Source organism: Lycium barbarum, chromosome 10, assembly GCF_019175385.1.
Source record: "Lycium barbarum isolate Lr01 chromosome 10, ASM1917538v2, whole genome shotgun sequence".
Taxonomy (NCBI): domain Eukaryota; kingdom Viridiplantae; phylum Streptophyta; class Magnoliopsida; order Solanales; family Solanaceae; genus Lycium; species Lycium barbarum.
In genome coordinates, this window is record NC_083346.1 from 113,944,717 (window position 1) to 113,958,500 (window position 13,784).

The following is a 13,784-nucleotide window of genomic DNA, read 5'->3' on the forward strand; positions in this document are numbered from 1 at the left end:
ATTTGTTAACTCCCAGTCAAAACAATAAACCAGTTGCGCTAGCACCAAGCGGACGATTGTGAGTCCTAATTGTAATCGGGGGCAGCCTCTTCTCCCAGAGCCCAATGGTAAAAGTTGAAAACCACGTCCACGAAGATTGTTATTACTACCAACAAACCTTTCTGTCATGAACTTTTCGGGTTCGAACCAAACTTCTGCATCTCCTCTAATTTGCCAAGTATTTACTAAAATTCTTGAACCTTTAGGTATATCAAAGTCATCAATTATGCAATCTTCAATGGATTCATGAGGAATTAGTAGTAGTGCACGTATTTAAAAAATACAGGGAGAAAAGCTAGTTGTAAAGTGGTCAAACTTTAGATGGTCATAACTTTGCGCTCGGATATCCGTTTTACGCGATTTTATTTTGATCTTGAGTATTTTTTCGAGATCTACGTGGACAAACGGCCGCAAGGCGGTTTGGCCGAGCCGATTTAAAAAAAACACCTGTTATCCTATTCAATTTCAATTTTTCCCTAAATTGCCGTGAAATTTTTAGTTTTCTTTACTTATAATATGATGATACGCAATAGGTTTCAATGTAAAAATCCGGGGGCAATGTAGCTGTGAATGTCAATTTTACTTTTGTGGTTTCAATTTTCCAAAATAAATCTGACTAATTTCCTCGACATATAAAGTTGACTAAAATAACCTTATAAAAATAGAAAACTTAAACCCAAAGTTTTCAAACAAAACTTACTTCGGGCACCTTTACAACCCCTAAAATGACGATCAGAACGTTTACGTATTCTTGATGTATTGAACCTACATTATTGTACGCAGAAAAAAAATATCAGGTTTTATATAAAATTTTGACGTTTCGGAGTCTTGACACACGACTAATCGTTGGTCAGAGTATTGAAAAAAAACTAAGTGTTGCAAAAAAAAAAAAAAGTTGACCAATTTTTTTTTACTCGTTTTATAACGCAGTATTTGCGTTATAGATTTTTTTTTATTGGGTCCTATAAAGAAGTATTTTACTGCATTAAAGGACTTAACTGTAAGGCAGTATTTTACTGCGTTAAAGGTACTTTTGTCACATTTTTTTTTTGAGTATTTTGGTTTAGCCCTACTTTTTTAGGGGTATTTTTGTTTTGGACTCGCCAATGTTTTACAAAAATCAATTTTTTTAAAACGTTGGCTAGCGTAACAAAAATCAATTCTTGTAAGACGTGGCCAACAAACATTTTACAAAAAATGATTGTTGTAAGACGTTAGCTTACAAGAATTGATTTTTGTCCAATGTAATTTTATTTTTTTTAGTCTGACAGGGTGAATTTTGTTTTTTTTGGGTATAACGTTGGCCCCTCCACGTTATACCCCTTTTGGTATATTGTGGAAAGGAGTACCCAATTTGGTTTATTTTGAGCGTTTTAGTGCCTTTTAGGCTCCGGACTCCATCTGCATTTGTCTAAATGAGGAAAAAACCCAAGAAAGAAAAGACAAGATTAGAAAAGAACTGTTAGGAGAATATATTTCTTTTCTACAGAATAAGATAAAAACTAATCAATGTTGAAAGGAACAAGAAAGAAAAGAAGAGAAGAAATGAGAGAAGATGCATGTGGCATAAAGTAATATATTCTATCCGTTTAAATATTTTTTATCACTTGAATAATTTGATTGTGTAAAATATTACAGTGTATAAGCTTAGCTTAAACTAAAAAATTAACGGTAAAAGGGAGAGAAAAGATTAAGAAAATAAAAGGGAAAAAAATAAAGATTAGGAAAATAAAAGGGAAAAAAACATTCGATTTTTAAAAAAACACCTGTTATCCTATTCAATTTCAATTTTTACCCAAATTGCCGTGAAAATTTTAGTTTTCTTTACTTATAATATGATGATACGCAATAGGTTTCAATGTAAAATTCCGGGGGCAATGTAGATGTGAATGTCAATTTTACTTTTGTGGTTTCAATTTTCCAAAATAAATCTGACTAATTTCCTCGACATATAAAGTTGACTAAAATAACCTTATAAAAATAGAAAACTTAAACCTAAAGTTTTCAAACAAAACTTACTTCGGGCACCTTTACAACCCCTAAAATGACGATCAGAACGTTTACGTATTCTTGATGTATTGAACCTACATTATTGTACGCAGAAAAAAAATATCAGGTTTTATATAAAATTTTGACGTTTCGGAGTCTTGACACACGACTAATCGTTGGTCAGAGTATTGAAAAAAAACTAAGTGTTGCAAAAAAAAAAAAAAAAAAAAAGTTGACCAATTTTTTTTTACTCGTTTTATAACGCAATATTTGCGTTATAGATTTTTTTTTATTGAGTCCTATAATGAAGTATTTTACTGCATTAAAGGACTTAACTGTAAGGCAGTATTTTACTGCGTTAAAGGTACTTTTGTCACAATTTTTTTTTTTTGAGTATTTTGGTTCAGCCCTACTTGTTTAGGGGTATTTTTGTTTTGGACTCGCCAATGTTTTACAAAAATCAATTTTTTAAAAACGTTGGCTAGCGTAACAAAAATCAATTCTTGTAAGACGTGGCCAACAAACATTTTACAAAAATTGATTGTTGTAAGACGTTAGCTTACAAGAATTGATTTTTTTCCAATGTAATTTTATTTTTTTTAGTCTGACAGGGTGAATTTGTTTTTATTTTTTTTTGGTATAACGTTGGCCCCTCCACGTTATACCCCTTTTGGTATATTGTGGAAAGGAGTACCCAATTTGGTTTATTTTGAGTGTTTTAGTGTCTTTTAGGCTCCGGACTCCATCTGCATTTGTCTAAATGAGGAAAAAACCCAAGAAAGAAAAGACAAGATTAGAAAAGAACAGTTAGGAGAATATATTTCTTTTCTACAGAATAAGATAAAAACTAATCAATGTTGAAAGGAACAAGAAAGAAAAGAAGAGAAGAAATGAGAGAAGATGCATGTGGCATAAAGTAATATATTCTATCCGTTTAAATATTTTTTATCACTTGAATAATTTGATTGTGTAAAATATTACAGTGTATAAGCTTAGCTTAAACTAAAAAATTAACGGTAAAAGGGAGAGAAAAGATTAAGAAAATAAAAGGGAAAAAAATAAAGATTAGGAAAATAAAAGGGAAAAAAAAACATTCGATTTTAAAAAAAACACCTGTTATCCTATTCAATTTCAATTTTTCCCCAAATTGCCGTGAAATTTTTAGTTTTCTTTACTTATAATATGATGATACGCAATAGGTTTCAATGTAAAAATCCGGGGGCAATGTAGCTGTGAATGTCAATTTTACTTTTGTGGTTTCAATTTTCCAAAATAAATCTGACTAATTTCTTCGACATATAAAGTTGACTAAAATAACCTTATAAAAATAGAAAACTTAAACCTAAAGTTTTCAAACAAAACTTACTTCGGGCACCTTTACAACCCCTAAAATGACGATCAGAACGTTTACGTATTCTTGATGTATTGAACCTACATTATTGTACGCAGAAAAAAAATATCAGGTTTTATATAAAATTTTGACGTTTCGGAGTCTTGACACACGACTAATCGTTGGTCAAAGTATTGAAAAAAAAGTAAGTGTTGCAAAAAACAAAAAAAAAAAAAAAAGTTGACCAATTTTTTTTTACTCGTTTTATAACGCAGTATTTGCGTTATAGATTTTTTTTTATTGGGTCCTATAATGAAGTATTTTACTGCATTAAAGGACTTAACTGTAAGGTAGTATTTTACTGCGTTAAAGGTATTTTTGTCACAATTTTGTTTTTTTGAGTATTTTGGTTCAACTCTACTTTTTTAGGGGTATTTTTGTTTTGGACTCGCCAATGTTTTACAAAAATCATTTTTTTTAAAACGTTGGCTAGCGTAACAAAAATCAATTCTTGTAAGACGTGGCCAACAAACATTTTACAAAAATTGATTGTTGTAAGACGTTAGCTTACAAGAATTGATACCCCTTTTGGTATATTGTGGAAAGGAGTACCCAATTTGGTTTATTTTGAGCGTTTTAGTGCCTTTTAGGCTCCGGACTCCATCTGCATTTGTCTAAATAAGGAAAACCCCAAGATTAGAAAAGAACTGTTAGGAGAATATATTTCTTTTCTACAGAATAAGATAAAAACTAATCAATGTTGAAAGGAACAAGAAAGAAAAGAAGAGAAGAAATGAGAGAAGATGCATGTGGCATAAAGTAATATATTCTATCCGTTTAAATATTTTTTATCACTTGAATAATTTGATTGTGTAAAATATTACAGTGTATAAGCTTAGCTTAAACTAAAAAATTAACGGTAAAAGGGAGAGAAAAGATTAAGAAAATAAAAGGGAAAAAAATAAAGATTAGGAAAATAAAAGGGAAAAAAAACATTCGATTTTTAAAAAAACACCTGTTATCCTATTCAATTTCAATTTTTCACCAAATTGTCGTGCAATTTTTAGTTTTCTTTACTTATAATATGATGATACGCAATAGGTTTCAATGTAAAAATCCGAGGGCAATGTAGCTGTGAATGTCAATTTTACTTTTGTGGTTTAAATTTTCCAAAATAAAGCTGACTAATTTTCTCGACATATAAAGTTGACTAAAATAACCTTATAAAATTAGAAAACTTAAACCTAAAGTTTTCAAACAAAACTTACTTCGGGCACCTTTTCAACCCCTTTTCAACTTACGTATCGTTGATGTATTGAACCTATATTATTGTACGCAGAAAAAAATATCAGGTTCTATATAAAATATTGACGTTTCGGAGTCTTGACACACGACTAATCGTTGGTCAACGTATTAAAAAAACACTAAGTGTTGCAAAAAAAAAAAAAAGTTGACCAATTTTTCTTTTTTTACTGGTTCTATAACACCGTCTTTGCGATATAGATTTTTTATTATTGGGTACTATAATGTAGTATTTTACTGCGTTAAAGATACTTTGTCAAGGCTTTTTTTTTTGGGGGGGTATTTTAGTTCAACCACACCTTTTTTAGGGGTATTTTTGTTGTGGACTAGCCAACGTTTTGCAAAAATTAATTTTTGTAAAATGTTGGCTGGTGTAACAAAAATCAATTCTTCTAAGACGTTGGCTTCAAAAATTGATTGTTGTAAGACGTTGGCTTACAAGAATTGATTTTTGTAAAACGTTGGCCAGCCAACGTTTTACCAAAGTAATTTTTTGTTTTTTTTCGTCTGACAGGGTGAAACTTTTTTGGGGGTATAACGTTGGCCCCTCCACGTTATATCCCTTTTGGTATATTGTGGAAAGGAGCACCCCATTTGGTTTATTTTGAGCGTTTTAGTGCCTTTTAGGCTCCGGACTCCATCTGCACTTGGTTAAATGAGGAAAAAACTAAATAAAGAAAAGACAAAAAAAAAAATGACAAGACAAAATTAGAAAAGAAATGTTAGGAGAAGATATTTCTTTTCTACATAATAAGATAAAAACTAATCAATGTTGAACGGAACAAGAAAGAAAAGAAGAGAAGAAATGAGAGAAGATGCATGTGGCATAAAGTAATATATTCTATCCGTTTAAATATTTTTTATCACTTGAATAATTTGATAGTGTAAAATATTACAGTGTATAAGCTTAGCTTAAACTAAAAAATTAATGGTAAAAGGGAGAGAAAAGAAAAGAAAAGAAAAAGATTAAGAAAAGAAAATAAAATAAAAAGATTAAGAAAATAAAAGGAAAAAAAACGATTAAAAAACAAAATCAACTGTTATCCTATTCAATTTCAACTTTTCCCAAATTGCCGTGAAATTTTTAGTTTTCTTTACTTATAATATGATGATACGCAATAGGTTTCAATGTAAAATTTCGAGGGCAATGTAGCTGTGAATGTTAATTTTACTTTTGTGGTTTCAATTTTCTAAAATAAAGCTGACTAATTTTCTCGACATATAAATTTGACTAAAATAACCTTATAAAAATAGAACACTTAAGCCTAAAGTTTTCAAACAAAACTTACTATGGGCACCTTTTCAACCCCCAAAATGATGATCCGAACGTTTACCTATCCTTGATGTATTGAACCTATATTATTGTACGCAGAAAAAAATACCAGGTTCTATATAAATATTGAAGTTTCGGAGTCTTGACACACGACTAATCGTTGGTCAAAGTATTGAAAAAAAACAAAGTGTTACAAAAAAAAAATTGACCAATTTTTTTTTTTACTGGTTCTATAACGCAGCATTTGCGTTATAGATTTTTTTTATTGTGTCCTATAATGCAGTATTTCACTGCATTAAAGATACTTTTGTCATGGTTTTTTTTTTTTTTTTTTTGTATTTTGGTTCAACCCCACTTTTTTAGGGGTATTTTGGTTCTGGACTCGCCAACGTTTTACAAAAATCAACTTTTGTAAAACGTTGGCTGGAGTAACAAAAATCAATTCTTGTAAGATGTTGGCCAGCCAACATTTTACAAAAATTGATTGTTGTAAGACGTTGGCTTCCAAGAATTGATTTTTGTAAAACGTTGGCTAGCCAACGTTTTACCAATGTAATTTTTTTTTTTAGTTTGACAGGGTGAAATTTTTTTGGGGCATAACATTGGCCCCACCACGTTATAGCCCTTTTGGTATATTGTGGAAGTGAGCACCCCATTTGGTTTTTTTTTTCCCATTTGTTTTTTTTTCCCCCAATTTGTTTTTTTTAGCGGTTTAGTGCCCTTTCGGCTCCGGCCTCCATCTACATTTGTCTAAATGAAGAAAAAACCCAAGAAAGAAAAGTCAAAAAAAAAAATGACAAGACAAAATTAGAAAAGAAATGTTAGGAGAAGATATTTCTTTTCTACAGAATAAGATAAAAACTAATCAATGTTGAAAGGAACAAGAAAGAAAAGAAGAGAAGAAATGAGAGAAGATGCATGTGGCATAAAGTAAAATATTCTATCTGTTCAAATATTTTATGTCAGTTGAATAATTTGATAGTGTGAAATATTACAGTGTATAAGCTTAGCTTAAACTAAAGAATTAACGGTAAAAGGGATAGAAAAGAAAAGAAAAGAAAAAGATCAAGAAAATAAAAGGGAAAGAATATCTGATTTTTAAAAATTCACCTATTATCCTATTCAATTTTAATTTTCCCCCAAATTACCGCGATAGTTTTAGTTTTCTTTACTTATAATAAGATGATACGCAATAGATTTCAATGTAAAATTCCGGGGGCAACGTAGTTGTGAATGTCAATTTTACTTTTGTGGTTTCAATTTCCTAAAATAAAGCTGACTAATTTTTTCGACATATAAAGTTGACTAATATAACCTTATAAAAATATAAAACTAAACCTAAAGTTTTCAAACAAAACTTACTTTGGACACCTTTTAAACTCCTAATATGACGATCCGAACGTTTACATATCCCTGATGTATTGAACCTGCATTATTGTACGCAGAAAAAAATATCAGGTTTTATATAAAATATTGACGTTTTGGAGTCTTGACACATAACTAATCGTAGGTCAAAGTATTAAAGAAACACTAAGTGTTGCAAAATAAAAAGTTGACCAATTTTTATTTTTTTTACTTGTTCTATAACGCCATTTTTGCATTATAGATTTTTTGTTATTGGGTCCTATAATGCAGTATTTTACTGCGTTAAAGATACTTTTGTCACAGTTTTTTTTTTTGTTTTTTGGGTATTTTGGTTCAACCCCACCTTTTTAGGGGTATTTTGGTTGTGGACTTGCCAACGTTTTGCAAAAATTAATTTTTGTAAAAAGTTTCTGGAGTAACAAAAATTGATTCTTGTAAGACGTTGGCTTCCAAGAATTGATTTTTGTAAAACGTTGGCCAGCCAATATTTTACCAATGCAATTTTTTTTTCTTTAGTCTGACAGGGTGAATTGTTTTTTGGTATAACGTTGACCCCTCCACGTTATACCCCTTTTGGTATATTGTGGAAAGGAGCACTCCATTTTTGGTTTATTTTCAGCGTTTTAGTGCCCTTTAGGCTCCGGACTCAGTCTGGATTTGTCTAAATGAGGAAAACAACCCAAGAAAGAAAAGGCAAATAAAATAAAAATAAAATGACAAGACAAAATTAGAAATGAAATGTTAGGAGAAGATATTTCTCTTCTACAGAATAAGATAAAAACTAATCAATTTTGAAAGGAACAAGAAAGAAAAGAAGAGAAAAAATGAGAGAAGTTTTTAGTTTTCTTTACTTATAATATGATGATACGCAATAGGTTTCAATGTAAAATTTCGAGGGCAATGTAGCTGTGAATGTCAATTTTACTTTTGTGGTTTTAATTTTCTAAAATAATGCTGACTAATTTTCTCGACATATAAATTTGAATAAAATAACCTTATAAAAATAGGACACTTAAACCTAAAGTTTTCAAACAAAACTTACTGCGGGCACCTTTTCAACCCCTAAAATGATGATCCGAACGTTTACCTATCCTTGATGTATTGAACCTATATTATTGTACGCAGAAAAAAAATCAGGTTCTATATAAAATATTGACGTTTCGGAATCTTGACGCACGACTAATCGTTGGTAAAAGTATTGAAAAAAACACTAAGTGTTGGAAAAAAAAAAGTTGACCAATTTTTTTTAAACTGGTTCTATAACGCAGTATTTGCGTTATAGATTTTTTTTTATTGGGTCCTATAATGCAGTATTTCACTGCGTTAAAGATACCTTTTTTACAATTTTTTTTTTTTTTTTTTGGTATTTTGGTTCAACCCCACTTTTTTAGGGGTATTTTAGTTCTGGACTCACCAACGTTTTACAAAAATCAATTTTTGCAAAACCTTGGCTGGAGTAACAAAAATCAATTCTTGCAAGATGTTGGCTAGCCAACGTTTTGCAAAAATTGATTGTTGTAAGACGTTGGCTTCCAAGAATTGATTTTTGTAAAACGTTGGCCAGCCAACGTTTTACTAATGTATTTTTTTTTAAAGTCTGACAGGGTGAATGTTTTTTGGGGTATAACGTTGGCCCCACCACGCTATAACCCTTTTGGTATATTGAGAAAATATGCACCCCATATGTTTTTTTTTTCCCATTTGGTTTACTTTGAGCGTTTTAGTGCCCTTTAGGCTCCGGACTCCATCTGCATTTGTCTTAATGAGAAAAACAACCCAAGAAAGAAAAGGCAAAAAAATAAAAAATAAATGACAAGACAAAATTAGAAAGGAAATGTTAGGAGAAGATATTTCTTTTCTACAGAATAAGATAAAAACTAATCAATGTTGAAAGGAACAAGAAAGAAAAGAAGAGAAGACATGAAAGAAGATGCATGTGGCATAAAGTACTATATTCTATCCGTTTAAATATTCTATATCACTTGGATAATTTGATTGTTTAAAATATTACAGTGTATAAGCTTAGCTTAAACTAAAAAATTAACGGTAAAAGGGAGAGAAAAGAAAAGAAAAGAAAAAGATTAAGAAAATAAAAGGGAAAATAATATCCGATTTTGAAAAAAAATACCACCTGTTATCCTATTCAATTTCAATTTTTCTCCAAATTGCCGTGAAGTTTTTAGTTTTCTTTACTTATAATATGATGATACGCAATAGGTTTCAATGCAAAATTTCGAGGGCAATGTAGCTGCGAATGTCAATTTTACTTTTGTGGTTTCAATTTTCCAAAATAAAGCTGACTAATTTTCTCGACATATAAATTTGACTAAAATAACCTTATAAAAATAGAACACTTAAACCTAAAGTGTTCAAACAAAACTTACTGCGGACACCTTTTCAACCCCTAAAATGATGATCCGAACGTTTACCTATCCTTGATGTATTGAACCTATATTATTGTACGCAGAAAAAAATATCAGGTTCTATATAAAATATTGACGTTTCGGAATCTTGACACACGATTAATCGTTGATCAAAGTATTGAAAAAAACACTTAGTGTTGCGGTCATTATTTTTTTCTGTGTTAAAGGACTTAACTGCGTCGTTACGGTCAAGTCCTTCAACGCAGTATTTTACTACATGAAAGGTACTTTTTTCACAGTTTTTTTTTTTAGGTATTTTGGTTAAACCCCACTTTTTTAGGGTTATTTCGGTTCTGCTCTCGCCAACGTTTTACAAAAATAAATTTTTGTAAAACGTTGGTTGGCGTGACAAAAATCAATTCTTGTGTGACATTGGCCAGCCAACGTTTTACAAAAATTGATTGTTATTGTTGACACCCAATTTTGTCCCTCCTTTATTTCAATTTATTTCTTTGAGCTTCTAAATTTATTGACGAGGTGAACACTTTATTTTCACTATTATTAATTTTCACTACTTTACTACCAGCATTACGAGCATTACTTTATCACAATTCTAAATGGCCCGTCATCATTTTATCTTCGAATTTTGTACTCGTTAAATTAATTATACTTTATTAAAACCTTTATTTTTTTTACATATTATCACTAATTATCATAGTAAATTAGTGTACTAGTTATTAAATTAGAAGCCCAAGAATAATTAAAATAGAGGAGGAAGGATCAACAATTTTCAGCCAAATTATTAGCCCATATTCTAATTAATTCAACCAGTCCATTATCCACAATACCCAACCAGCCCATACTTTAATTAATTAGACCAGCCCATATCCTAACAGATCAGCCCACTACCATTTCAATTCAGTCTAGCCCAATTAATTCCCCCGACCCGCTTACCCGCGCCGGCCCATTTCACGTTTTATCCACACCAAAACCAAATCTCTTTCTCATTCCTTTTTCTCCCTTCTAGCCGCCTCCCTCTTCTCTCTCTCTTCCACTCTCTCCTCCATCGTCATCACCTTCCCCTCACGCTCCTCTCCACTTCCCCTTGTCCCCCACGCCGCTGTCTCCTCTGTCCCCCACTCCTTCTCTCATACGCTCCTCTCTCTCCTTTCTTAAACCCGAATCGAAACCCTATAAATAAGACTTTCTTAAGACGTTTCAGGGGACAGAGCATTGTCTGAGAGAGGAACGGAATTATTTCAGTGTTTTGAGGGACACAAACCATCTTCCCAAACTTAATTTTCCTTCTCGGTGAACTTTAGCTGTGGGGGATAATTACTCTATTTCCATTTTTTTCGTTTTGAAACTTTAGTTAATTTAATCGGGTTCGGGTTCGTTCGAGTTCGAGTTCGAGCATAGATTCGAGACTTCGACGACCCCATTTCACTGTACGCAAAACAGGTCAGAAATCCTCCCTCTCACTCTGTTTTTTTTAAGTTCTGTTCTATGTAAGTTGATGTATTTAGATTCGCTTAATTTAGCGTGATTTTGATTCGACGTGGTGATTAGCTATTTTGTGAAGTGGTTTCAGTGGTCCTTTAAGTGTTTAGTACTGTTTATGTAAACGTTTGTTCTCGCATTTTGTTTCAGCAGTCCTTTAGCTCTTGTTTATCGAGTATGCTAGTTGTGTTTTGTGATTCATGTTTAGTTCGGATGTTTAGTTTACTGTTAAATTTAGCTCAATCAGTATAGTTGTTATTTCAGATTAACGTTTAATTAGTTATCTATTCAGTCACTAATATGAGTGTGGTCTGGTCATTACTCCATTACTGCTTAGTTATTTGGCTTGTAAAACAATCAGGCTCATGAGTCTATTTACGACGTAGTCTGGGTCTAATATTATTTAGCAACACATATGATTAGGTCTGATTCGGGTCTGTTTTCCTGTATTCATTTGTCTTGAAGTATGATTCATGTGGCATATGTTGAACCATAGATAACTTGTCTGGGCACCTATTAACCTTACTATAGGACTGCCCTGTTGAATCTTGACTGTCCAAACCTTACGCTATATAGCGTAAATATATGTATTTTGGGAAATCAGGAGGCTTACTAAATTTTGTTTCTGAGTTGAATCTCTACCAGCATGTTTAAGTTGTGTCTGATTAGTGGGGTTAATTGACATACATAATTCGTATAGCTCCAGTGTTTGCTCGAACCTCAGTTGGGCTAATTTGAACTGTAAATAAGTAATCTTTGTATGGGGAGCTTTTCTATAGCTCATAATTTAAGCTCAATGTAGAATTGAGGCTGTTTGCAATATCAGTGTGTAGAAAATAACAGCAGCCTTCCAATCTTTTCTCTTTTATTTTTCTTGCTTCAGTCTTTGTTTGGTTCTGTGACTATATGTTGGTTCTGAATAGATCAGCTCGGAGTGTGGAGTTAAACATGATGTTGCCTTTCTTGTTAAATCCTAAAATAGGCTTAAAATGAAGTGATGGACTAAATTAGTTTGTGAAAGATACTGTCTGTCCTATTTTGTCACTTGTTTATGAAACTAGAAAATATGACAAGTGTTAATTTCGCTAGTTTCCTGCTTATTTAAATAGTTATCATGAGTTGTTTGGTTAAATATGATGAAGTGTTAATCGTGTTAGTTTGTTGTTTACGTAGTTGATGGAGTTGTCTAGTAAATATGATTATTGTTAGTGCTCAATTTTGTTAGCTTGCTGTTTATACGATGTCGTTGTCTAGTTACTATATACGTTCATGATGATTTGGGAATCCCACAATATTAACCTAGCTAGGACTAATTCATGGACTGCTTTAAAAGTTGAACTTGTGTTGTGTGGTGCCCCAACTGTTTTTCTCCTCTTCTTGTTTCTCTGAAAAGAAACTGCTCGACTTTCTGCCGGCTTATATATTATCCGAATCTGCTTCATGCTTGTTGCTTCATTAGAAATTTCCTTTAGTTATTGTCCATAGAAATCCTGCTATTAGAAATTCTGCCTATTTATTTTCTGCTTAAGTTGCAATGGAATTATAAAGCATGTGTGTACCTTACTTTTGGTTTTCTACCCCAAAATCTCTAGGAAACATGTATACTGTTTGGGCCTGCATTTACTGGTGAACATGAGTTTCCTTTTTTTTTTTCCCCTTTAGACTGCTTGTATTCAACTCAGATTGAAATGATTGTCCTGCTACTTACTTGTTGTGCATGAATTTATGCAATCGGCTGGCACATCTTTAAAGGCTTTAAGATTCTAAATCTTTCAAACCTTTGTGCTAAGTTAGGTTTGGGTCTGTTTCCACATTCATCTAGCCTTTGTTTTTTCCAAACGATGGAATTAAAATATGTATGTTATCACGCTTATATGCTAGGAGAACCAGAATACTTTATCACCAAGTTCAATATGAAACACAAACTCATTTAGCATTTCTTTCACTTTTCCTGCTTGTCATCTCCCTATTCCCCTTCTGATTTTTCCAGATAAGTTAAGATGCATGGCATTCGGCTAAGGTAGTTTCACCATAAACTCTTGAGTGGCTGCCATTTAGTTACAAGTCATGGGAAGGGCAAAGCTGTTTGTCATCAGTTATGTGTGGTTCTGCGTATAGTTTGGCTTCTTAAAGTCGTCATGGACTGTGCAAACAATATGTTCATCTGCTTACTGTATTCGATGATCGGTTTGATATTATGTTCGATAGCTAACTACATTTTGAATCATTACTTACTCCTTTTAGATGTAGTCTCTCTTAAAACAGTAACTGGCCCAGATTCCTCTAATAGCGTGTTCAGTCAATTTAAAGCTTAGTTATATGTTTAAGTTTTTGTTGGTTTGTGTTATTTTACTCATTTGAAGTTATTTAATCATATCAATAGATGTCTAATCCTTTCCTTTTGTTTTTATGCATGACCATCGTATACGAGTCCGAGAGACTCGTCAACATTGCCTCTTCTCGAGTCAGCTCATCCGCGGCAATCTATCAAAATTTCGCTGGGCCAAAACCCAGCAACAGTGGACAGTAGTAGTCCTAAAATGGGCTGAGTTCATTCAAATCATTTTACTCCTCTATTTTATTTTATTTTGTGCATTTAATTTGTATTGTATGACTAACACTC